Here is a 27,909-nt window from a genome sequence, read left to right on the forward strand (position 1 = left end):
TTGAGTTTAATGTTCTACAACAGGGGGCCGTAGAGCCCAGAGGTTCTCTGGATGGAATTCAGGGGGGCCTTTGGCTTTAGATCGTAAAACAATTCTTTACTTTCAGTAAGTTTTAACTGAAATTTCACATTCTGTTCAATTATAAATGTAGGCAGCAGACCACAGAATTAATAGTATCTGTGACTTTGTCATCAATAAAAATTACAGATATTTTTATAACATATTACGGGGTTATAAGTAGCTCAACATGCCATTTGTGCTATTTGTGCTTATGACTGCTTCAAAATTATAGTTGTTATTAAGACAGCTGCTGGGTCTGGTTACTTAATGTGTTAGTAAAGAAATATACATATCACAAATTTTAAGGACAATAACCATATTTCAGTATGATTGGTTACATTTGTATTCTTATTTTAGACATCTAAATACATGACTCTGAGAAGGGGTCTATGGCTCCCAAATAGTTAAGAACTCACTGTTCCAGATTGGCTGTTGTCACTGCCATCATCATCTTTCTCTTTGGTAAACTGATACTTTACTTCTTCCTCAGAGCTTTGTTTACAGGCGCAGGTACAAGGTTCAGGTGCGTTAACCCATGTGGCCAGATGACAGTAGTGACCGTGGAATGCTAACATTACAACTTCTCATTTATTCCCCTGCTTTCCTCCTCTGAGTTCCTGGAAGCTATGGACTGTTTATTTTATTCGCTATTAATTTCTCAACCACTTATTATACTGTTTGACACATAGTAGGTACTTAGAAAATATTTAATGAATAAGTGATAGGTTAGGAGGAAATAACTTTTTTTTTTGCCCCATTTGAGTGAATCTGGGTTTTAAAATCATTTTTTGAAGTGAAAGAAAAATCTGGTCACATCCTGAAGATTTTATTGCACTGTAAAAGGTATTTACAAGGCATTAGGAATGTTTATAGGAACTAATATTAACCAGTTTATTGTCCAGCAGCTCTGCTTATCAGGGAACTATAGACTCTCATAACTGATTTTTTTTTTTAAGTGTTGTTATCATTAAACAAAGAGAACTGGAATCCTCCAAAGGCAAATGTAGCTGCAGAGAGATAAGAAAATTAGATTAAGGAAAGAGATTAGCATGTGTGCTGGGAGTGTGCATAAGTGTGTGGATGTGATTTTGTGTGTGTCTCTGTCAAAAGAGACCTAGTCCACATGAGAGAATCTTTGGACCTGTAAGTTGCCTTGGAGATTATTTTTCAATTTAATTTAACAAGTATTGAAACTGAAGCACAAAGAGGTTAAATGATCAGTGACCTCCTAATTGCTAAATCCAATAAAGCCTTCCTGGACCTTATCTTACTCAACCATGCTCCTGCGTTTTATGTTGTTTACCTTTTACTTTTTCTGAAAGTCTGTGCATATGCTGTTTGCGCCACCCAGAATGCCTTCCTTTCTTGCTCCTTTATATTTCTGCCCCCTACCCTTCTTCCAGAAGAATATACCTTTTACACCCACCTGGTCTCCATCCTTCAAGTAGAGCTTTGCTCTAGTTCCATGGTTTTGTTTTGTTTAATTTTTTTTTTAATTTTTGATTTTTTTATTAACACATAATGTATTATTAGCCCCAGGGGTACAGGTCTGTGAATCGCCAGGTTTACACACTTTACAGCACTCACCATAGCACATACCCTCCCTAATGTCCATAACCCCACCACCCTCTCTCTACCCCCCTCCCGCCTCCCCCTGGCAACCCTCAGTTTGTTTTTTGAGATTAAGAATCTCCTATGGTTTGTCTCCCTCCTGATCACATCTTGTTTCATTTATTCCTTTCCTACTCCCCAAGCCCCCCATGCTGCCTCTTAGCTTCCTCATATCAGGGAGATCATATAATTGTCTTTCTCTGATTGGCTTATTTTGCTCAGCATAATACCCTCCAGTTTTATCCACGTAGTTGCAAATGGCAAGATTTCATTTCTTTTGAGGGCTGCATAGTATTCCATTGTGTATATATACCACATCATCTTTACCCATTCATCTTTTGATGGACATCTAGGTTCTTTTCATAGTTTGGCTATTATGGCCATTGCTGCTATAAACATTCGGGTGCACATTATCAAAACATTTTCATTCTTGCCATCCCTAAGTAGCCTTCTTAGACATTAAATAACAGAAACAAAACTCTCCTCATTCTCTCCTCCACCAAATTCTGGTGTAGTTTTAGAACCACAGATACACTATAGATCAGTTTATGGACTCTAGCCTTTTGCAGGGTAACAAACCGTTATAGTATCAAAGAGATTCTTACCTCCAAGAACTAATTTCATCTCTCTGGGAGTTGGATCACCCCTGCTGAGAATGCTTACTCTTGTGGAATTCAAATGTCGCCAGACTCTGAATTCAAAAGACATTGCAAAGGGCATCAACTTCTAGTTATTTTGCTAACAGAAATTCCAGTCTTTCCTACAGGATTTCTTCCTTCTCCCAACTTTTCAGGAGTGTTTACCTGTTTTGTATAAAAGTAGGTTTTGTTCCATCTGTTTGTTTCTACCTAGGAGGTAATGGAGAACATGGTCACTATCTCAAGGAAGGACTGGAAGAGAATTGTTCTCCATTTTGTCTTTGGTCCTGATGGTCAAGCCCAGTGAAATGCAGCTGGTGGGCATAACTCTCAGAACCCTCAGTGCTGCTACAACTGCCTCGTGGGTGGGAAGATGGTCACCTTCCCTGCTCTTGCAGCTGGTGACAGGTGCCTATGTTTACGGGCCTTTACCCAGACCTCTGGTAGAGTAATTGCTCAGCCAACTGTGATTTTTGGTGATAATAACTTTTAATTCCCATCTTACACAACTGTGTTCTCTGGGTGCATCTGAGACACCAAGTCAACTAGCAACTTCCTGAGTATCCCATGGTGTCTCTGTCCTCCAAATTTAGCCCATGCTGTTCTATCACCCTGGGATATTATTCTCCTTTTCAACTAGGTACCTCTACTGTCGTTACTATATTATAATATTGTTTCTTTCAGGAATCTCCTCCCATGCTGTCCACAATCTATGCGTGGATACCTTTCCTGCAAGATCCCATGGTTTCCTGCATTCCTAAAGTTATTATATACAGACTGCTTACTTTTCTGTATATCCCATTATCATCTAGCCTCCTTACACACAGAAAGCATGAGGGTTATGAGGTTTAGCAAATAAAAATACAAGATGCCAATTAAACTTGATTTTTAGATAAATAACAAGTATTTTTTAGTATAATTATATCCCATAATTGAATATTTTCATATGGGACATACATATTTGAATATGGGACATACATACACTAAGAATCATTCATTATTTATATGCCATTCTAATATAACTGGCCATCTTGTATTTTACCTGGCAGTCCTAAGAACATGTCATGTGTTTTACTGTATTCCTGGAGCCTAGCACTGTTCCAGTCATCAAGGAGACATTGTAAATCCTTACATAGTAGGTAAATTTATTTTAGAAACTAGGGATAGAGCAGCGAACAAAAGTCTTTGCCTTTTTGGAGGTTATAGTCTAATGGGTTAATATAAATAATAAATAAGTAAGTAAAATACATAGCATGTCAGTGTTGGTAAGCCGCTATGGAGGAAAATGAAGCAGAAAAGGCGATATAACATGTCTAACATAGGACTGATTTTTCTTCTTGTCAAACTTGCTGTATGTTCAGTTTTTCTCATTTCAGCTGATGGCAACTCCATTCTTAGAGTTGTTTAGATCAAACCCCTGGAAAGTCATCCTTCCTCTCCTTTATACTTCTCATCCCGTCTGTTAGGAATTCTTATTTGTTTCACCTTCTAGAATTTGCCCACTTGTTACCATCTCATAAAAAGTCATTCATCTGAGCTACCATCAACTCTCACCTGGATTACCGCAATAGGCTGGGATGGCATCACTTCTTCTGCCCTTGTTTCTGTATGTCCCATTTTCAACACAGCAATCGAAAGAGGTTTTTTAAATGTAACTCAGATCGTGTCATTCCTTTCTTCAAAATATTCCAATGGCTCCCTGCTTTCCTCATGTTAAAAGTCAGGTCCTTAAATGATCTTTAAATATCTGGGTGATTCAGCCCCATTATCTCTTTGATTTCACCTCCTGTAACACTTTCTCACTAGGGTGACTGACACACCATCTCAGTTTTCCCTGGGTGCCCTGAAAGTCACCCATTCCAGGAAATTCCTGAGTCTCTGGTGAACGTAGACAGTTGGTTGCTCACCCTGCCCACCACTCTAGCCATTTGTGCCTTTTTACTGTCCCTCCAACATACTGGGCACACGCCACCTCTGGCTTTTGCACTTTATTCTCCCTGTTTTGAACATTCTTCTCCCTATATCTAAGTTACTAATTCCCTTCTACCTTCAAAGTTTTGTTCAGATGTCATTCTTCTCAATAAAGCTTGGTTTAAACCCCCTACTTATAATTTGGGGTGCCTGTGTGGTTCGGTGGGTTAAAGCCTCTGACTTCAGCTCAGGTTGTGATCCCAGGGTCCTGGGATCAAGCCCTGCACCAGCTCTCTGCTCGGCAAGGAGCCCCCGCCCCCCCAATCTCTGCCTGCCTCTCTCCCTGCTTGTGATCTCTGTCTGTCAGATAAATTAATAAAATCTTAAAAAAAAAAGAAACATTAAACACCCTACTTATAATTTAATTTTAACTCCTTTCACATGCCCTTTGAAGAGTATAACAAATGCTACTTGACCTGCCCCAGTTTTATTTGCAAAGCATTTATTTACCTCTAACACACTGTATAATTAAAGTAACTATGCTTATTGTTTGTCTCTTCCTTTTAGAATCGAGGCCCCGAGAAGGCAAGAAACTTTGTTTTGTTTACTTATTTGTCCTAAGCACCTGGGTCACATTGGCACTGGATTAATACCTGATGAATTGAACTGAAAAGGGATTGGAAAGAATTGCTGTGATAGTGGTCAGGGATGAAGGTGATATTTAAGCAGAGATCTGAAGAAATGAGGGAATGAGCCATGTGAATCTAGGTGAAGAAATATCCAGGCACATGGAAGAATATGTCACGGGGCAAGAATGTGCCTGTCATGTTTGCAAAGAGCCAGGAGGCAGTAAGGCTAGAGCAGAGTGGTCAAGATGTGGGGGGTAGGAGATGAAGTAGGTGATGGGATGGCAGTCCAGATGATGTAGAGACATAGTTGTAACTATTATTTGGCTTTTACTATGAGTAAAATGAGAAGCCAATCAGATTGTTTTGTGGAGAGTGGTGATGTACTATGATTCAGCTTTAACAGTTTACACTAATGGCTGTGTTGAAAATTGGCTATAAGGAACAAGGGTAGAAGAAGGAAGACCAGAGATGAAATGGAAATGAATCAAGAAAGAGATGATGTTGGTTTATACAAGATTAGCAGCTGGTGGTAGTGAGAAATAACCAGATTCTGGATAAATTTTGAATTGAAGCTGGCAAGAAATGTTGATGATCTGGAATGTGAGGATTGAGAAAAAGAAGAGTCAGGAATAATTTCTGATTTTTTTAAAGTAAAATTTTCCTTGCAGTATAATCATGCATATAGAAACATGCCCACATCCTAAGTAGAGCATGCTGAATTTTTCTCAGAGGGACAATACTCATGTAATCACCTCCTCCAGCAAGACATAGAACATTACCAGCCCCTGCTATGCTGCTTCTCAGCCATCATCCCTCCTTGAATAACCATTGTCACTGACTTTTTCCCACTCAGCACAACTTAAGCTGTGTTCACAAGTTTTGATGTCATGTTTCATCATCATTTAATTCAAAATATTTTATAATTTCTATTCTTATTTCCTTGACCAATTTTCAAGTATTTGTTGGATGTTTTGTTTTTTATCTGGTTACTGATTTCTTGCTTAATTCCACTGGTTCCAAGAATAATACATTAATGGTTTCAATATTTTGAAATGTTGGGGGACTTGAAAACTCGTTTTCTGGCCCAGAATGTGGTCAGTTTTGGTAAATGTCTCACGTTCCCTTATTAGATGGAGAATTTTGTATCTGTCAATTAAATTAAGTTTATTTATTTATTTATTTTTAAGATTTTATTTGTTTATTTGACAGACAGAGATCACAAGTAGACAGAGAGGCAGGCAGTGAGAGAGAAATAGAGGGAAGCAGGCTCCCTGCTGAGCAGAGAGCCCCATGCAGGACTCGATCCCAGGACCCTGAGATCATGGCCTGAGCCAAAGGCAGCAGCTTAACCCACTGAGCCAGCCAGGCGCCCCAAATTAAGTTTATTAATATATTATTTAGCCTGACCAGTGAGTAATTTTTCAAAGTTTGTTGAAGTCTCCTACTATAATTGTGGACTTATCTCTTTCTATATTTAGTTCTGTTAATTTTTGCTTTACTTTTTTGAGAGACTGAATTTAAAATTGTCATATCTTCTAGAAGATTAACTTTTTTACTATTTAAAAAGTTCTTTTATTGTCAGATAAATCATACACATAAAAGAGATAATGTATAACATATATATATATATATATATAGTTTAAAGAATAATAGAAAAAAAAGAGTGTGAACCCACAACACACCTTAAAGATACCCTTGTTCTTGTTTATGTTCCTGCCTAGTTCTATCTCACGCCACCATCCTAGATGTTTTTCTTAAAGATTTATTTATTTATTTGAGAGAGAGTGAGAGTGAGAGCATGTGAGTGGCAAGTGGGGTAAAGTGCAGAAGGATGGAATTTTCAAGCAGGCTCCCCACTGAATGTGGAGCCAGACTTGGGACTCCATCTCACAGCCCATGAGATCATGATCTGAGCTGAAATGAAACCAAGAGTCAGCATTTAACCGACCACCCAGGCATCCCTATCCTAGATTTTTTTTTGTTAATTGCTCTTGCTGTTAAAAAGAGTCTTATCATAATTATAAGCATCCCTAAATTATTGTTTAGTTTTATCATTTTTTCATCTCCACGTCTGGCAGATTAACTTTTAAATATTAGTAGGAAATGTCACTTTTTATGTTTAAAGATAGTAAGTGCTTACATCTCTCCACTCTGTGATTTTTGATGCACTTATTTAGCAATGTGCAGTTGAATTTCTATTTTTTCACTTAGTTGGACAAACTTTATCTTTCAGTTGAAGTATTTAGTCCATTTACATTTAATGTAAGTAATGTATGGATATATTTGGGATTATATTTGCTGGATACAACAGCATGCATCTCTACTTAATAGATCTAATACAAATTACAACTTCTCAGACAATGCTAGGATTTACTAATGTATTAATTCCATTTACCTCCTTTGCCTGAGAGTATTGCTCTCATGCATTTTAATCATGTATTTTAAACTTCATAGTATATTATTATTGCTTTTTAATCAATGGTCATTTATATTTATACTCATATTTACCCTTCTTTTTTTTTTTTTTTTTTAAAGATTTTATTCATTTATTTGACAGAGAGAAATCACAAGTAGGCAGAGAGGCAGGCAGAGAGAGAGGGGGAAGCAGGCTCCCCGCCGAGCAGAGAGCCCGATGCGGGACTCAATCCCAGGACTCCGAGATCATGACCCGAGCCGAAGGCAGCGGCTCAACCCACTGAGCCACCCAGGCGCCCCCATATTTACCTTTCTATTGCTTTTCATTGCTTCCTGAATTTCTGTCTTTCCATCTGGGATCATGTTCCTCCTGTCTAAAAACCCCTTCAGTATTTCTTTTAGTATGGATCTGCTGACAACAAATGCTCTATTTTTTTTTTTTTTTTTGGATGCCTTTATATCTGAAGGATGTTTTTACTGTCTATAGACTACTAAGTTGTCAAAATTTCTTTTGGCACTTAAGATGCATTCTATATTCTTCTGGCTTCCAAGGTTTCTGTTCAGAACTTAGTTGTATTGTTGTTGCTCCTTTGAAGGTAATATGCCTTTTTTTTTTTCATCCAGCTGTTCTTATGGCTTTGTTTTTGTCTTTGCCATTTGCAAGTTTTACTATGGTGTGATGAGTAGCTTATTTATCCTGCTTGGAGTTTGGTATCTTTCATCTGTTTCAGAAAATTCTCAGACATTATGTCTTTAAATATTGCTTTAGATCCCATTCTCTCTCGAATGCATTTCTAGATCTCCAGTTACACTTTTGCCATCACTCATGTGTCTCTTGCACTATTTTCTATATTTCCATTCTATTTTTCTTTGTATTTTGGGCTATTTTGGGGCTGAATATTTTCTACTGAGCTCTTACAGTACTAATCCTCTTTTTACCTGTGTTTAATCTGCTATTAAACCCTTCTGTTGACTTCTTAATTTTAATTATTGTATCTTTCACTTCTAGAATTTCCACTTGATTCTCTTTTAATGGATTCCATTTTTTTTTAAAGATTTTATTTATTTATTTATTTGTCAGAGAGAGAGGGAGAGAGAGCGAGCACAGGCAGACAGAGAGGCAGGCAGAGGCAGAGGGAGAAGCAGGCTCCCTGCCAAGCAAGGAGCCCGATGTGGGACTCGATCCCAGGACGCTGGGATCATGACCTGAGCGGAAGGCAGCTGCTTAACCAACTGAGCCATGCAGGCGTCCCTGGATTCCATTTTTTTCTAGTAAAGCTATCTTGTCATCTATTTTTAAAATATATTTATCCATATTTGATAACTTTAATGTCTGAATTATCTGTGACCCTATTTCTATTGTCTTTCTTTTTCTTTTTTCTTATTTCTTGGTATGTCGGCTAATATTTTATTGAATACCAGAAACTTTTCATGAAAAACTGTAGATGCTCTGGATGGTGCTCTTTATTCCTAGAGCAAGTTAACTTTATACAATGGTAAGCAGCTAGAAAAAGAGCAGAGCAACTCAATCCAATCAGTGTATGACTGAAAATAATTGAGTCTCAGCATTTATAAGGTCGTAGAGTCATCTGCTTGGGTTCAACTTGTTTGTAGGCTGGGTAATCTTGGAAAAGATTACTTGGATAACTTAATATTTCTGTTCATCACTTTTTTCATTGATAGTACAGGCAAAATAATAGTACTTTCTTCACGGGGTGATTAAGAACATTAAATGAGTTCAAATATGAAAAGTATTTATATTAGTACCATAGTAAGTGGTCAGTAAGTGTTAGGGTAGCTATTAAGTATTGCCCTGATCAAACAAACATTGAAGGCCAAAATCTTCTCCTTCCATTCCTGCATTTAATAAATATTAATTGGAATGGCAAGTGATGAAACTCAATATGTGGAAAAAAGTAGACCTTGGTACAGGATGGGATCAGGAAATAGGGTGGAAATGTAAAGCACTTTAAACTTTAACTACATTTATAATAGAGTCAAAGCTATAATGTAAGAATCTCAGTGCTGGTCCTTTGTTATTCCAGATAATGTCCTACATGTAACTCAGTTAGTTCCCATAAGGCTAAGTAGAGTTTCAAGGTTTAAGTCTTGCATGGTGGAGGTGATTTTAAAGACTGGTAAAGTTTCTACTTGCTGTCTCTGAAGTGGGAGTGAGAAGTGGTTAGAGAAAGCAAGCCTTAGGAAGAAGGAGTAAATATTTCTAAAGTTCTCCCCAATCTATCTCCTGGGCTTTGTTTTACTTCCTTTTGGAGTGGTGCATTCTTGACGTAGGCTCCAAGAAAGATGTTCTATCAACCATGAATTAGACATAATTTCATTAGAGAATTTCCCAACTAATGTTTCTTCTTCACTTTTAGAAGAATCATCCTAGTAGGATCATTCTAGTTTGATCGGATTCAAGGTACATGATTATGCCACAGACACTGTACATGAAGCAATCTGTGTTTTGACTGGTGATAAATTGATAATCACCTAGCCGGCTCAGCCAGTCCACAGAGAGGCAGTTAATATTGTGAAACTTCAATAAAGTCGGCTGTCAATGCAATAGATATTACAGGTGAACTCCTTGATCTCTCATTGTAATCCTTTGAATCTCTGTTATCCATCACTCTATAATACATTTGTTTAGGAGGAAAATAAGCTTCTAAAATCACACCATCAAAGTAAGTCTCCACAATAACATTTCTAAATCTGACATACAAGTCTCAACAACACTGTCAGAACACTATTTAGCTATCAAATTTAGTGAGGTGATGTAAATTTACAGAAGGATGGCAAGAGATTGAAAAGTGTTCCCCTTTGTTTTCCTGGACAATAAAAAAGTTTTAGAAGCATATCCTTTTACTCCCCTTACCAACCAGACCTTTGGGTAACAGGTCTTGGTATTAGGCTTCTGAAATTTTCCTACTGCCAAGTGTTAAGTGATACAAAGAATAAGAAGCAGCTACAGAAAGGTATAGCTTTGTTCTTATGAATGGACACAAAACTCTGAAGAAGCAAATAATATCAGCAGATGTTTTTTATTTAGGAAAAAGGATTAAATTCTTTTTTGTTTTAGTTATCTTGTACTTGGATTCATTGTCAAAATGAGTTATCACCTCAGTAATTCTTCTCAGAGAACTTTTATCCTACAAAGGCCAAAACTCAAGAGTAAAACCAGTCTTGGTTCCACTTAGCATTTCTAGGGTGTTACCTTTTATGAAGAAGACATTACTCTTCCCATGGTATATTTTGAATTTATATGAACATTCTAATGAATGATCTTATTGTGTGCAGTTTAGTCTCCCGAGGAAAGAATTTTCTTCTATTTAATCTCAGGAAATAGGATCAGCTCTGCCAAAGTATTATAGAGCCCAAGGAAACACTTCCTGTATTTAAATTAAGCAGCTTTAAAATTGCTTAAAGGGGTCTTACTAATTAGAATTCCAGTGGAGAAAGCTTGGGAAGGTTTCAGAGTGCTATATCTGAATCCACTTCTCTTCCACTCCTGGTGGGAATTTTGAAGGGATTTCACGTCGTTTCCCTAGGAGGTCAATTACAGACCTACTTTCCCCAATAATTTTTGAATTCATTATTCTCAAATATCAAATACACAACGGAAAATATAGTCTTTAAGCTCTGGTATGAGACATAGTGATTGAATCAAAGGTTTCTTATAGTTTCAAAAAAAATTTGGTTTTCTTCATCTTTATTCAGAATAGGCTGGGAGAAGTGTGGAACCAAAAGTTTCTGAGGATATGGACTTCATGACAGCAAGCTCTTTGAGGACATGTATCGTAACTTTTCTCACAGCAACTTGCTCAATATTTTGTACAAAATTTATATTCAATAAATGTGCGATTAAACTCACTGATAGCTATTGCTTGGAAAAATACTCTCACTTAGGTATGCTAGAGCAGCCTGAGTGTTTTGGAAAAAATGGATCATTTTAGAATGTGTTTCAAGCAATCTTTAGTGTGTTTCACTTATAGTTTATCTCTCATGCCAGTTGGACCTTCCTGGTGTCAGTAGAATGTTGCTAACTAACAGGATGTTTGCTCTGGCTTTTGAACCTATCATAACTAAATTTAATAAAAGAGCTGGAAAGCAAGGGAGGCAAGCCCAAGATTAATTTCTTTTTTCTTTTTTTTTTTTTTTACATATGGTACATTATTATTTCCAAAAAGAAAATTATATCTAACATTGTAATTAAAGCAAATTTTCACAGACTTAATTGGCGGCAGTGTGTAAGATTTTTAATCATAGTAATAAGCAGTAAGTTGAAATGCTCAGAAGAGAAATAGTAAGAATAGCTGATATTTATTGACTACATAGATGAGCCAAGTTCTTAACCTTTAGGAACAGTGCCTTCTCGAGCTAGGTCACATTTTCCATTTTTTTATTCAAGAACAAGGTGGCCAACTGTATTTTAGGCCCAACTTAATTTCTTTCAGTCCTAGGTATGTGAGGCTATATTCATTTTCATAGTCATGTTAAAGGTTTTGGATCTTTTGATAGCATTTCATCAGATGCTTCTAAAGACCTGACAGAAAATTCTGTGCCCCATTTACCTTGTGTCTTAAAGCCACATTCAGTTCTCCATTCTGGGACATCTTCAGTCATTGGACTCTGAGGAATTTGAAGAGCTCACTAAGGTACTTCATTTTGTTAAATGCTCCCAGCGAGCCTTCTGTAGTATGTGGAATTTCATTAATTTGGAACTCAATGTCATTGCATTCAGACAAGGCCAGTCTAGAGGGCAGAATTTCAGAGGAATTCACAGAAAGGAGGATGCTGGAATACCCAAAGGAGGAACATAGAGGTAAAATACCGATATTGTTATTTACCACACAGGAGATGAGCTCCAAGGGATTTTTAAACCATTTTAAACCTCTTGGTATAAAAAAAAGATGATAGATAAATAAATTTATTGCATTTGGGAAAGGCATATGGTTCCTGCACTGTGACACACAATTACAAAGTTGTGAGCAGATAAGCAAGAGAGCAGAACTCACTCTCTTCCTCACTACTCTCTATGGCCGATGCATAATAAGTTTCCAATTAAGTTTTGTTGAGGGAATAAAAGAAATTGCTATGAAGGAAGATTTCTTAGGCTATTAGACCAAAATACCAAAAACATGATCATCTCAAAAGAACATTAACTCTGGATTTACTTGTGCAAATGAGTAGGACAGTGTGAGGGGCGATGGGGACAAGTGATAAAATGAATGCTTGCTCCCTCAAGATTCAGTGTGTCCATTCACTAGGACACCTTACAATATGAAGGAGGCTGGTTTAAGTAGGAACCTGTGGAGACAATAAGCTTTTGTTTGATTTTTAAAGCTTGTTTGTTTGCTTATTTGCCTCCTACCCTCAGTTATAACTGCTATGTGAGAATAGTGGGGTGGGATAATCTTAGATGAGCCACCTGACTTGGATTTTTCATCTCTGAGGAAATGAGGTTATAACAGGTGAGACTTGACCTCTTTTTGAGCTATTATCTTGGATTTTTTTCTTTATTTCCCTTCTCTCTTACTTGCAACTCAACTCCACATGGTTTTATTTATTTTTTATTTTTATTTTATTGGCTCACCCCCAAATTATAAAATCTCTAGGAGAGTATACTTATGCTTATCTTTGCCATTTACTATTTGATTAGAGCCCAGGCACTGTGAGGTTACACCATTAATTTGTAAATTTCTCTCTGATGGAAAAAAATAATCTCAAAGATTTTATTAATTACCCTAAGGACATTAACCAGTTTTGTACCTAACCTAGCAGTTTTATTCTATCTTTCCTTTATTAGATTGCCTGTAAACCCTGATTCTTCAAATGCTCTTTGTTTTTATTTATTTTTTATTTTTATTCAAATATAATTAACATAGTGTTGTATTAGTTTCACATATACAATATGATGATTTGATAATTCTATACATTTCTCAGTGCTCACTAAGATAAGTATAGTCTTGTTTTTTCAAGATTTTTAAATTTATTTGTCAGAAAGAGAGAGAGAGAAAGAGAATGGGTGCATAAGCAGAGAGTCTCAGGCAGAAGGAGAAGCAAACTCCCTGCTAAGGAAGGAGGCCGATGTAGGACTCAATCCCAGGACTCTGGGATCATGACCTGAGCCAAAGGCAGATGCTTAACCAACTGAGCCATCCAGGCGTTCCAAGTTAAGTGTACTCTTAATGCCCTTTTTGAATGAATTGTGTTGTTTATATGTTGGTATACACAGAGTTTCTGATTTTAAGACTTACTTGCAAATGGAAAGAGCACAGAAAGAAAATGAGAGATTGACTGGGGTGGGGTGGTGATATATAATGGGGCAGTTGAAGAAAGACTGATTCTTTCATCCCTTATTTTTAGGGATTTAATAAGATGAAGAATGGATTCCCCAACAGGAGAGACAGAACAATGGATTTCCCTCCATAGTTAAGATGTTATATAATGTTCCTGGAAAGACCTGTGCGGATCTCAGCTCTGGCAGTCCCCACGCAGGAGGGCTTCCCCTAGCTGCCTCCTGTCCCCACCTTGATTCATATACCTGACAGGGTGGCAGCCCACTGTTCCCTTCTAGAAGTCTTGGGACCAGATTCTCAAGATGGATTGGGCTTTGAGAGAGAGAGAGAGATCAACAGGCTGTAATAGCCCCTCAGCTTACATTTGTCTCTCTATTTATTTCTCTAGGTAGGGATTTGCATTTCCTTCTTTTAGGAATTACCCTATTGGGACAAACAGCTGTTGAGTTATATGATGGGGAAGAAGGATTATCAAGTTATTGGTCTGAATTCTCACTTTTGGAAAGCAAGCTATCCTGCAATTACTTCAGATACCAGGTCTAAGTTTCATAAAATTAAGCTTATTGAGTTGTGAGGCATTATTTCCAGTGAGCACTAGACTGTGTATGGAACACAGTAACATGTATGTAACATCTGAAAAGTCATTCTTTAAAAAATTATGAATAGCACCTTATTGTATGTTAGGAGCTTCATAGATTTTTAAAAAAATGTATTTTCAAAAATTTGATTAAAAAACATAAGTTAGCTATATCCTCCAATGAATTAGGAAACCCATAATAGTGTTTACTTGGGGCTGAATTAATTCCCAGTATACCTGTCTGCTTCTTGGGTCATACTGTATCCAGTCATGGTGGAATACTAGTAGGACTGCAGAGCTCTCCCAGAGAATCACAAACCAGAACCAGGAATCCAAATAGAAATGCCCAGGTATTCTCAGTAGAAGAGGTCTTGGCATGCAGAAGATGCTCAATAAACATTTTCTGAAAGACTAAAGCGGAGGAAATTGCTAAGAGCATGGTGGAGATGAGGAGGTTCCTGGCAACTTTATAAAACATAGCACAAGTAAACAATTACTTCTTGCTGGAAGCCATAGCGCAGAGGGATTGAGGCTGGTGAACTAGGTGCCACAGATCTAGTTCAGCCTCTGCTACAGACTTGTGTCTGTGGGCAAGATAGTTCAACTTCTATGAGCCTCAGTTTCCTCTCTGTAAAAGGAAGTGGTTTTCAAACTGTGGTTTTCCTTTTTCAAACTAAATTTTTTGAAGTATTCTAATGTACACAATAGGAAAAGTCGACCCTCTTGGGTTGACTCAAGTAAGGCAGACTGTAGCCCTGACTGCTGTACCACCTATCTGACCCCCATAGCACGCAGTTTGAAAGAGACTGAACTTCATCCATGAGTTCCTCTCCCGTCATGACATTTGTGGGCGGTGTTAATAACCAACACTACAAGCAGCTGTCCAGAGGCCAGAGGAGGGCACTCGAGGACATATTTTGAGAAGTACTACTTTAGAGTGTCATCTTCTCCCCTAAGCTGTATTCTGGCCCCTGTGGTCTCTAAATCAGCATCACAATCCATGTTGTCTCCTATACCTGAACCCTGTGGATTATCCAGGACCGCCCCCTCAGTGCCCCTATCCACTAAGGCAAGAACTGCTCTCGGTTTTCATCTCTGAATATTTCTGAAACCTACCATTTCTTCTCCAACTGCACTACCACCTCCAGGATGCAGGCCTTTATCCTCTTTCTCTTGGACAATCACAAAAACTTTCACTAGTCTTCTGACCTGCAGTCTCAGGCCATCCCCTTCTGTGCCACTCCTTAACAGAAGTCTTTTCATTGATCCCATGGCCTAATGGACAATCCCAATCTCCTTCAGAGGGCAGGCGGGCTCTCCATGACCGGATGGACCTGCCTCCCCAGCCTCTACTCACATGTGCCATCTTGTCCTTTATGCGCTGGCAGGATCAAACTGCCTAAAGTTCTTCAGATATACTGCGTCCTGTTACACCCTCGTCCTTGGGTCCTAGGGATTCTCCTCCTATCTTGCCCTCTACCTTTCTTTTCTATAGCTCCTTTATAGTTTCTTTAAGGCGTTGTGCAAGTGTTATCCCTACATAAGGCCAGCTAAGGGCCCCACTCTGTCTTTTAGGACTCTGCTTGCCGCTACCACACTGTATTAAAGTAACCCAGATAGATATAGTTCCTCCACTAGATGTGACTCATTGGAGACCAGTATTATTTCTTTTTATACCGTTTATTCCCCTGTGTCAAATACAGTGCCCATGAGCTTCTCACTAAGCAGCCTGTTTTGGGATTATCTCTGGTCTCAACACATCAGCTCACTGATTCGGCTTCCCGTGAGATTAGTCAAGAGATATAAGTGAACTCAGGGGCAAGGGAAGGGCTAATGGAAAGTTTAATACTTACAAAATTAAAAAAACACTCTTTCATATAAATGCTATTCTAGTATTTATCATAAAGCTGTTTAGAACTTTCAAAGTTCTGTTTGCTTTTCATTTTAATAATCTGCGTCATTTAAGAAGAGAAAAGTCAAAATACACAAGTGAATAAATTTACTCAAGTAAACTTTTGGGTATTTTGAGTAAATTGCCAGTTGTTCCTTTGTCTTAGCATCAGCCTCATGTATGGTGAATTTCTACCATGTCCCCCAACCCTGGCACCCTCGAGGATCAGGAAAGCAAGCTTCTTCAGTATATAATTCTCTCTTTCCTTGTCTAGGACCAAGGCTACCTCTAGCCTATATGGCACCTTTGTGTGAATGAGGAAATGGCAATTCCTCGGCAGGGATGCTGCCCCAAAGGCACAGGGTTTAGCAACAGAACCATGACTTTGTGCTAAGACAAGGGTAGACTATCCTCTAGGCAGATGGCCCATAGGGAGGGAAGCTGGATTGGAGCGCCTCTACCAGGTACCTTTATGAAAGGTGCAGACATCCATGCCTAATGCAAAGAGCCACACATTTCCTCCTTGTCCTCAAATGATAATCTGTGGCTGCCCACAAAGCAGGGAAAGGAGTAGACTTCTCAGAGAGACTGAGAAGCATTTTGGTAGGTTTGCTTGTTAAGTCTAGCTTGCCATTCTGATGGGGCTAGATAGTGGCATTCTGTGGTGCTTTCTGAACGTGACCCAGAGAAATCCCTTCTTTGCATAGGATTGTCATTTTGTAGAGCTCATTTTGCTTAGTGACAAAGCTGATTCTGTCACAACATGAGCCAAACAAAATGGTGATCACTGGCTCACGTGTGAGGGATCACTTCATTTCCACACACCCTGTGGTAAGCATTGTTCATGAAGAGTTAATTATTGGTCTTCATGCATAAAATGAAGGTGACATTTGAGACAGATGTTTATTATTTGCTACATATATATATATATATATATATATATATATATATATACACATATATGTTTTGTTAAAACTCCAGCCACAGAAATTGGCCAAAATTACCATCACAAAGCACAGCTTTTGTACATTCGGGGCTTCATCCTGATCTCTGACCTGTAGGAACAGTGTGCAGGTATGGTGATAGACAAATGGACAGACTTTTCTTTTTATTGACAAGAGGGATGAAGTTTCTTGAACAACTGTGCTCAGGCTGAAACAACTGCTGAGTTCCACCAGGGGCTGCTGTTGAACTTCTAAAAAAAATCATATTTTAGAGAAGAAGTGGGGGTGATGGTGGATGGGGAGGGAGGGATGGGAAGGGGGTAGAGGAATAGAAAAAAAAAATCTTGGAAGGAAACTGACATTTCTGTCAAAGGTGGAGGAACATGCTTTGCTGATGCCACACGTGGAATGTTTCGGAAGTGTCAGTAATAAATACTTCTATCAGAAATTTTCTCATTCTATATCTCTGCATATTATACCCCAAGGAGAGTCATACAAAGACATAGCTGTCAGGGTCTAATTTTGGATCTGAAAACTATGGCGGTTGTCAGGCATCATTTCCCATGTGTGATATTTATCTCCTCTCACAAACAAACTGAGTGCAGGGTTTTTAATTAATTTCCAAGTGTCTCCCATGATAATTTCCCCCCTAATATATTAATACGATGATTTAAACCTTCATTCAGAGGCAGACTTTTGGTTGGAAATCACTGAAGGCTTAGACAGTGTTTAGTATTATCAATAAGTTACATGTTCGTTGGTTTGCAGGGAATCAATAAAGTTGCCCTTTCCTCATTCTTATTTTTAGAGGCATCAGTGGGATTGTATCTCTTTTAAGTATATTAAGGAAATCATGAGTGAGCTGATTTTGTTATTTTTCTTCTTGTGATTGGAGGCAGTTCTGAGGCTGCTCCCCTTCTTGCTTGTGGTAGAGTTACTTTAAGAAAAGTTCTTGATTTGATGAGAAGGGAGTGAATTTTCTCCTGTAAAGTATTCCCTTCAGAGAAACTTGATTTTTTTTTTTCTTAAATAAAGGACCCAGAAATAGACCATAGAAAGGGGCATATCCCTGAAATGTACAAATCAGTTGGGGACAGCAAGTGAATTCACCCCTTCTTTCCTTGCCATATCTCCCTCTCAATAGAAGATGTGGAATAAAAAGGATAACATCATAAAAATTCTAAGGATAAGAGGAGGATGGAGTTATAATGCATGTTTCTTAAATATCGTGTTTTTAAAAAGAAATGAAAATTAAAAAGTTGTGTCTTCCATAGGAAGTCACATTTGGTAGAATTTTATTTATTTATTTTTGGCGATGCTTTTATCTTTATTATTATTATACTCTTAGCTAAAAGGTTACCCCAAATTTCATCAAGATTTTTTTTTTCTCATTTCACCTTTAAGGTATTCGATTACTGGGGTGACAGGGCAGTCCTCGAAGAAATGTTTATCTTTCTCTGAAAGGGACATTCAAACACCTTAAGAAAATCATGACAATAAAAGGTAAATTCCCAAAATCTTACATGTGCCTTCTAATTATTGACAATCAAAATATTAAATTCTTGGAAATGCATGAAAGTCCTTATAGGACCGCAGCTTATACTTGTTAGTTTTTTCTGTATGAGGATTTATTTCTTTCCTCCTCTCTCCCAGCTCCCAGCACCTTCTATGCAAACGCTTTCTCTAGGTCCCTTAGGAAAATTTAACAACCAAATATCTACCTAGTGAGAAAGGAATTTGTTAAGCCTCAATTGCTCTGTTAATAATTTGTATTTTTTTTTCTGTCTTGCAGTTTCTCTGTAAGCACCACAAAAATCAACTTTTTAAACACAGATTGATTCTGACAGTTTTTATTTTACTAGATTTCCAAGAATTGGTACAGAAATGACTCTTAATTGAAATGGTTCTCCTTTTTGGCTTTTATTTTATTGTCCTTTACTTCTTGACATCTTGTACATTAAATCAGAGACTGTTTTAGAGACATGAAATGACAGCTTTTTCAGAGCCCGACTCTGGATCCTGATAGATCTGCACTTCTCAAAGCAGACAGGCTGCTCTCCACAGCCTGTGAGAAGCTTCCTGCGCGATGGGCGCATCACCTGGAATCACAACCATAAACTGCAGGTTAATCACCAAGGACCGACTCGTGTCAATTCCCCACTGCCCTCCTTCCCATCTAAGAGGAATAAAGCCAAGAACTATTTTTTTCCCCCTCTGCTATTTAATTTAACAGAATCTGGGCTCAACTTTAGTTGGAAATTATATTTCCTCTCAACCACAGTGGAAAGGCTACTCACGTAATTTGGTAGTGTGTTGTAAAGAAAAATCAAAGTGCCCTCATGGAATATTTTCCCCGATTGCATCTTCCTGTGATGAGAGAACACATAAAGTGAATGAGATGTGACACAGGCATGAACAGAGAACCCATTTGTTACACTGAAATTCTGAGAAAAATGCTATTTTTGTTACTGTGATGTTTTGGAGTTAGAAGAGGGTTATTTGGGAAAAAATGTGTATTTATATCAGAGTCAAGAGGAATAAAAATGAGACAGGATGTGAAAATATGATAGCACAGGAGAGCACAGCACCACAGACCAAACCAGTCCTCGTTCAAGGTAGCAGGCAAATATCTTATAGAGGGAATGCTAACAAGATGAGCATTCTGGATTTGTTTTTCAGTTCTACCTAACTCTTTGTAACTTTACAATGTAAGATTCAGAAATTGGAGCCAATTACCATAATATGTGGTGGTTTGGTGGGAGCATGTTCTACATCAGACAGTTAAAAGGTTTTATTGCTATTAGGAGCATGTTAATGCCCTTGATAATGTCTCTACTTGCTTTGTAATGTCTCTCGTTGAAGTATAGAATTCTTTTATCTTCTTATTACATTATGCAAAAACTTGAATTGAAAAGATATTTGCAGGAACATTTAAAGTAGTGCATCAATCAGCTTCAAAGAAGAGAAAATGTTCTCGGAATAGCTTATAAAAGGATAACTGTCAGTTTTATTTTGGATGAACAAAGGCGGCAACGTAAAAAGCACTTTATTGTAAAAGCATACTGTGCAATTCAATAAATATGCCATATAAATATAAAAGAGAAGAAAGTTCATAATTATCTGATGACTTAAATGTAATTTAAGTAATACTTTTAAAATGCATCTAACAGTGAAGTACTCTTTTTCGGTTGGGTTCCGAGTTCCAGCCTCTAAGCCCCCATTAGGTGATAACTTAAATCTCTCTCTCTCTCTCTCTCTGATATTGTAAGGACTTGAATGGATTAGTCATGGTCCTGTTTTTAATATATCTCAGAATGATACAGAAAGGAGTATGTGTGTGGAAAGCATTAGCAAAATTTTAACAACCACTTAATGGTGCAAGCTTTTCAAAATGATTTGTTCTTGTCTGCATGGTATTCAGTTGTTTCGCATCCTGTCATTGCTCCTATAAGACAATTTTGAATTGGAATCTAACTGTATTGTCACTTGAAATAGCATTTCCAAGTGTTTTGTGTTTGTTAGGTAAATCTATCAGCATTGTAATTGCTGGACTTTCTAAGTCAGGGGTGTTTGTTACTTTGTTACTTTCTATAGGAGGATACTTGCACCCTTCCTTATATCTAGAAATATATATATATATATATGTATATATGTGTACAAACATATATGTATATGAAATATATATGTATATATAAAAATGTGTATATACACACAGACACACAATTTTAGAAAGTTGACTTTTAACTGCAAATGTTAAATATATAACCTTATTTTCAAACGTGTTTCCCAGGCGGTAAACTTGAGCCTGAAAAATGCTGCAGAGATGACTCTTTGACAGGGTTTAAAAATCTACAGTTTGAACTTGTCTATTAAAGAAAGTATTCAGATCCGGCAAATGGAAAACATATGTAAATTTTCAGAATAGGGAAAAAACATCTCCAGAACTCAGTTTTTCTATAATTTATGTTTCTACACATATCTGTACACATCTAGGCACAGACAGCTCCCTGCACATAGAAGGCACTGGATAAATATTTGTGGATTAAGGTTAAAATATAAAAAGAAAAATATCCCAATCAGTAAAACTCTGTTTTCTGTTTTGTCACCTGACAAAGAGATACTCATCTCTTATTAAATAGAGGAATAGGGGTGCCTGGGTGGCTCAGTGGGTTAAAGCCTCTGCCTTCGGCTCAGGTCATGATCCCAGGGTCCTGGGGTCAAGCCCCGCATCGGGCTCTCTGCTCAGCAGGGAACCTGCTTCCTCCTCTCTCTCTGCCTACCTGTGATCTCTGTCTGTCAAATAAATAAATACAATCTTTAAAAATAAATAAATAAATAAATAAATAAATAAAGGAATAGACATTTTTCCCAGACTCAGGCCTTTTTAAGATTCAAAAAAACTTCACTTGAAGTCAAATAACTAGCCTAATTCATTCCCCCACACTGTTGTCGCTTATAAAATTATATTAATTTTCGTAACATTTCTAAGAAATAATCTTCATTTATTTTAAAACTGTAAATATGACACCTTGTAATAAAAAATCAATTCATAACTTTATTTGTAACATCATTTTGCTAGCGACTGATTTCTCTCCACTATTGTACATGACGCCTAATTCATTAAAATAATGTCCTCATTTCAGTGGGTTTCGTCCAGACTCTGTAGAAAACAGACCTCAGTCTGCTGCTACTCTCTGATATACCCCATTTTCTCATCCCTCCTTTCTCTCGGCCTGTATGGGAACACTCTCATTTTGAAAGTACAAGGAAAATTATCTCATAAAAGAAATTTAATAACAACAGAACTTTTGAGATTTCAGAAACGTAGAATTCTTAAGTTATTGAATTATGGGAAAAGCCGTAATTTATAACCAGCAAGTTAGTATGTTGTACACATCTGTGTACTGTTTCAGAAAATAAAGGTTGTTACTATAGCAACTGCCACATAATATGGAACATACGTTATTTGTGAGATGCCAGGCTTCGTGTTAAAAAAAAACAACAACTCCCTCCTCATGGCTGCTCACTGATGTTTCAAGGATTTCCACCTTTTCCTTTACTATTGTAAGGGATTCTCATTTTAATACTGTTATTTTAAATATTCTTCTTATTTTCAATTTCCTATGCTTTCGGAGTTTGTTGGCTAAATTAGTAAGTTTGCATAGAGTACTTCTAGATTTGGTGACCACTACTGAGACAGTCTCTCCATATTATTTTGATTTTTAAGGAATTCTAATTCATTTTTTAGATAGAGAAATAAGTGTGTAGTAAGGATACATATAGTACTATGAATACACAGGTGATATATCTATTAACAGTTTATTTGGACCTTTCAGGGTTTCATAATTATGTATTGTACAACCATAGTGGTATTTCACCCTTTTTTTATAAAAGTAAAAATGTCACAAAGTATGTATCTACTTTATGGATATCATATTTCATTCGAAAATGTGTTTGTATGTCAACGTTGCATGTCATACTTAATTTCATTTGAAACAATTGTTCAGACAGCACTGGTCGTTTTATGACGACAAAACTTAACTCCTTTGTGAAGGATAGATTTCCAGTCTTTCTTGGTAAATGGTGTGTCAAAGGACAAGAAAGTTGACCCAAAATTCAGAAATTTCAATTTTGGGAGAGATCCTTTTAGTTTTATAGCCAGAATAATGAATCCATAAAAGAAACAAGGTAATAATGTAAGAAAGGAGTTCCTTTGATATGTCTGGACAAGGCTTCAGGATGTCCAACTAGTTTGAAGTAGAAGTCTGAAAACAACTTGACACGTAGAACAATGGTTTTTGACTCTTATTGGATCTGCTTTGTGGCAGAGATTTTTGATACATAGATCTGTCTGATATGACTGACTTTCTTGTGCGTGGTGACTTCTTAGTCCAGATTTAATATATAATTATGATCATCATATATGTATCTTGTCAGCTTGGAGGTTCTTGGGGGCAGTTTCTGAGTTCCCTGTTGCACCAGAGGGGATGCTGGGGACTAGCTCTCCTTAGAGACAACTACTTCTCTATCTTCAGAATGTTCTGTGTCATCAAAATATACCATATCAAGCCTAAAAACAAAACACTTCTGGTGAAAATGGCAGAATGAATAATTCTTTTCCTTTTTTGGGGAAAAAAACAAAACCAAAAACAAAAACTTGATAGTTTAATCAACAAACATTTATTAACCATTCACCAAGTGCCAGGCACCATTTGGGGGCTATAACGATGAGTAAGAGCGTCCTTGTCTCTGGGGGACTGACGAGCCTCGTCAGGGACGGAGGCGTCCCACTAGGAGAGAAGCAGCCCAGTGAGGTCCACGCTGGGACCTCGTTCTTGTGGGCCTCAGCAGTCAATATCAGCGCCTTGACAGCAGAACAGTAATGCCAACATCTCTTGAACACTGACTTTTTGACAGATACCTCGGGCGCCTTTGTAATTTAATCTACACAATACCGGTGTGAGGATTTTACTGGCAAGAAACTGAGGCTGAGAGTGACATAGTCACTTGCCTGCCATGGCCCAGCTAAGTGGGGAATCTCAAGCCGGTTATACCTGAGATATTCCGTCTTGACTCCTTGTCCCCATCTGCGCTGCTAGCAACCTTATGCAAGGCACCTTCCTCTTTCACAGGGCTCAGTGGCGTCTGTCTAATCGCTGTCCCTGCTGCTACTTGGCCCCCGCAGTGCTCTCCATAAGGCTCCCAAAATGAAGAACATGAAGCAGTTCACGCGTTTCCCTTGCCGGGACCCTTCCAGGGCTTTCTATCACATGGGGGATAGAATCCAAGTTTGTAATGTCTGCTTGTTTGCTGCCTGCCAGCACCCCTTCAGCTCAGTTCCTGCTGCTTTCACCCAGCTTGTTCACTGGCCTTTAGACCAGAGGTCGGCTGGCTTTCTGTAAAGGGCCAGATAGAATTCTCACAGGTTTTTCAGGCCATAAAGTCCCTGTGGCATCTACCTGCTCAACTCTGCTATTATAGCTTGAAAGCTGCTACAGACAAATGGATGAGGGTGGCTGTGTTCTAATAAAACTTTATTTAATGAACAGGTAGCGGGCCAGATTTGGCCCCCACACCATAGTTAGCTGTTATTTGGACTTGCTGTCCTTCCTTTGTTCCTCTAATATGCCAAATCTTCCTACCTGAGGGTCCCACATTCTGTTCCCAGATCTTCCGTGGCTATTAGCCCTCACTCTGAATGAGAGACTTTAACTTGGCTGCCATATGTAAGTAGCTCTCTCTACCCCATCTGGACACCATATCATCTACATTATTGACTTCACAGCTCCTAAACAGGCAAGACCCCGTTGATTTGTTTTCTTGTTTCTTGTCTATGGCCCCTTTCTAAGGTAGCTCTATGGGAGGAGAAGTCATATTTGCCGTGTTCACTGTGGTACTTCCACTGACTAGAGCAGAGCTTGAGGCAGAGGATAGATGCCTAGTAAATACTTTTAGTGGAAGTGCAAACCTGTCTGAAACCAAAGCTTGTGCTTTTAATGATGTCTCAGTATTCCCTTCCTGTAAATATAAAGTCACCCCGATGATAATCTGAGGAATTGAGAACATCAGACCCATAGAGGACCTCTCTGTCCTGGCAAAACCCCATATCCCAAGTATTTCCGGTGGACCCAAGGAATATTTCCCATGGGCATATGGGTAAGTCCAGCGTTTCACCCTGTGGCGTCTGCTGAGTCCTGACCCTTCCTGTGTGGTCACCACTGCCTTTGCTGACATGGTTGCCTTGTCCCATGGGTGGCTTCACTTCAACCAGGCTCCTGCTGTCACTCACATTGCTCTGCACTCACTGGCCATCTTGGATGTCTTGTGACCTCACCTCTGGGTACCACAAAGCCCACACGATGATGGCCACAGCTCCCGATGGTCACTGCTGCTGTCTCTGCTGAGACTCCATCTCTCTGAGTGCCACTGTCTCTGTCAAGCCCGGGAGCCTTCTGTTTCCAGTCCCACTAGATGCCACCACTTCAAAGTGCCGTGCTGCTTCTGGTCAATGGTAGAGGTGGGAAGAACACCTAGATTTTGTTTTCTCTCAACTTAGTGGTTCCAAGTTAGTGCTGCATGTGCCCTAAGGCCTTATAGCATTTTCAATTTTTTACTTAACTGCCATCTCTCTTCCTAAGTATAATAGCTGGTGCTTATTATATGACGCTTATTGTGTGACAGGCGCTGCTGGGGGCTTCGTGTTCATTAACTTGTATAATTCTCATGACAGAACCATGAGGCAGGAATGCTATTATTACCATCTCCACTGAAGCTAGAGAGGTTAACTGACTCACTCACGGCAACTCGTATGTAACAGAATTGAAATGTGAATGCAGGCACTGAGCTTTAGAATTCACACTCTCAATGCCAGTTGATATGACCTACACATGTATCCGCGAGGGTGGAGTGGGGACAGGTGCAGGAGGCCAGTCCCACACTGTCCTCTGATCCTCCCTCCCCTGTCATCCCGGGGTTGTTACCTACTCGATGACCCCTCTCAGTGCCCCGTGTGCATAATTCCTGGGTGCACACCATTGAATTTTAGACCTCTGCAGATAGATCTGACCATAGGCTTGAGGGAGAACTGCTTTCCCCACACCCTTGGTCAAATAAGATGCTAAAACTAGATGCTTGAAATGTGTCTGTAACACAAAGGAAGAATCATGAACTCTTCAGGGAAGGAAGAAAAATTTGAACTAGACTCTGAAAGATGAATATTGGTTTGCCATTCAGAGACTTTGGATAAAAGGGCACAACTAGACCAAGCACAGACTACAAGATCTATAAGGGGTAAGCCTATGACAGGTGAGAGGTAAGGTGGGGAAAGGAGAGTGGGGTGGGTCTGGAAGAGTCCTTGATGCGTGCTAGGAACCTAGGACATTATTTGATAGGCAAGGGTGGGGATGGAAAGACAAGAGTGATGACAACAGCTTTGACCTCATAGTGCAGGAGAAAAGAGCTCTCTAATGTTCTATCAAGTGGAAGGATTCAACTTACAGTTTAAAGTCTACTTAATGTCTGCTTGGTCTGTGGATTAACTTTTGTAATATCGGTTGGCACAAGGCTGTATCTGCATGGTTCTAATGTGAGCTAAATACTTGCAATGCCTTTTTTCAGAATCAGTTCCCTTTTGCTCATTCCTTGTGATAAAGTTTCCTTTCATTTTATGCCTGCTCCCACCCCTGCCTCAGCTTGAGTGGAGGTGATTCCCAAGTATTCTACCCTTTTTATTTTTTTAAAGATTTTATGTATTTATTTGACAGAGAGTTTGAAAGAGAGCATAAGTTGGGGGGAGAGGCAGAGGAGCAGCAGACTCCCCGCTGAACATGGATCCTGATGTGGGACTCTATCCTAGGACCCTGGGGTCATGACCTGAGCTGGAGGCAGAGACTTAACTGACTGAGCCACCCAGGTGCCCTGAGTAGTATTCTATTCTACTAGAATGACCTCAAGAAGGTCTAGGATTACTGCAACAGAGGACTTCAACCATGGGAATGATGTCACACTTGATTGCCTTGAATGGCTTCATCCAGGTTAACAAGTCTTCTGGGGACCTAAGTGGAATCTCTCATCCACCTTCCTGCTGTGAAGGTTATGAAAGCACCAATTCTTAGTCTGAGAAGGTGCCTGCCTGGCACGGTCATCTCTAATGACTTTGGAGGCTCTTCAGTTTTCATGGACACCTAATTAGGCAGTTATTTACATTTAATTTTACTTACTCTCGTGACTCCCTTCTAACCAGCACACTAATGAAGTTCTTCTGTGACATCACAATGCTCCAACTGATGAAGTATGTCTTCCCTTTGGGAATCAAACGCCTATTCGAAATTAATGAGTCTCTTAGACCCAAACTACTTGTGAATTTTGTCAGCTCTGTCTGTGAGAACTATTTAGACTTGCCTGACTCTTGTCAGAACAGAGATCTTAGTTCTTTGGCAAATTTACATAAAATTGTAAGGAGAGTAACCCAATCAATGTGATCTATGTTTCTCTTCCGCCCCTCAAGGAGCAGGGGGTATGGGGAGTAAGAAAAGATTTCCAAGGTCACAGAGGACCAGAAGAGCTTAATGAGCCTTTTGAGGAATCAAAAAAGAAATGATCAGCCTGAAGAAACATTTACCATCCTTAGAGTTGTTCTATTTTCCCAGGGTCAATCTAGGAGCATGAATTTTTCTATTCCCATGATTTTCCAAGTTTTAAAAACAGGGGGGATCCTTTTATTTAAAAAATGGATTCTTTAGTGATTCCCATACATAGAAAACAGGGAACAATGGAGTTGCAGTGGTTGGAGAGGATGGTGGAGTCCCGAGAGCTTGTCCCATAATGCCTTTTCCTTACCTTACAGCTCCTCCCCCCTGCCTCCAGCTACTACAGGGCTCTGAAGAATTTGACGTGACTACCCCTGCTCTATCGCATCCATTCATTCTAACACTTGCTCTAGGAGGTATAGCTTACATGGGAAAGGGTTTTAAGAACTATTCTAAGAATGTTCTGTTTTCTCTTCATAGTAAATTACTCTAGAGTTCCCTTGATTACCATTTGAAATGGCATGACTTCTTCAAAATACTACAAAGTACATCAAAATGCTATGGTTCTCAGAAGCATCCCTCCTCTAGGTCTTTGTCTTCTTCCAGTCTATTCATTATTCTTTTTTTTTTTTTTTAAAGATTTTATTTATTTATTTGCCAGAGACAGAGAGAGCGAGCGAGCACAGGCAGACAAAGAGGCAGGCAGAGGCAGAGGGAGAAGCAGGCTCCCTGCCGAGCAAGGAGCCCGATGTGGGACTTGATCCCAGGACCCTGGAATCATGACCTGAGCCGAAGGCAGCTGCTTAACCAACTGAGCCACCCAGGTGTCCCTATTCATTATTCTTATATTACCTTTATTATTCTTCCCACCAAGAAGAGGAAAGAGTGCCCTTGCTCCAGCACTAA

This window comes from Neovison vison, chromosome 2 (genome assembly GCF_020171115.1).
Source record: "Neovison vison isolate M4711 chromosome 2, ASM_NN_V1, whole genome shotgun sequence".
NCBI classification, from domain to species: Eukaryota; Metazoa; Chordata; class Mammalia; order Carnivora; family Mustelidae; genus Neogale; species Neogale vison.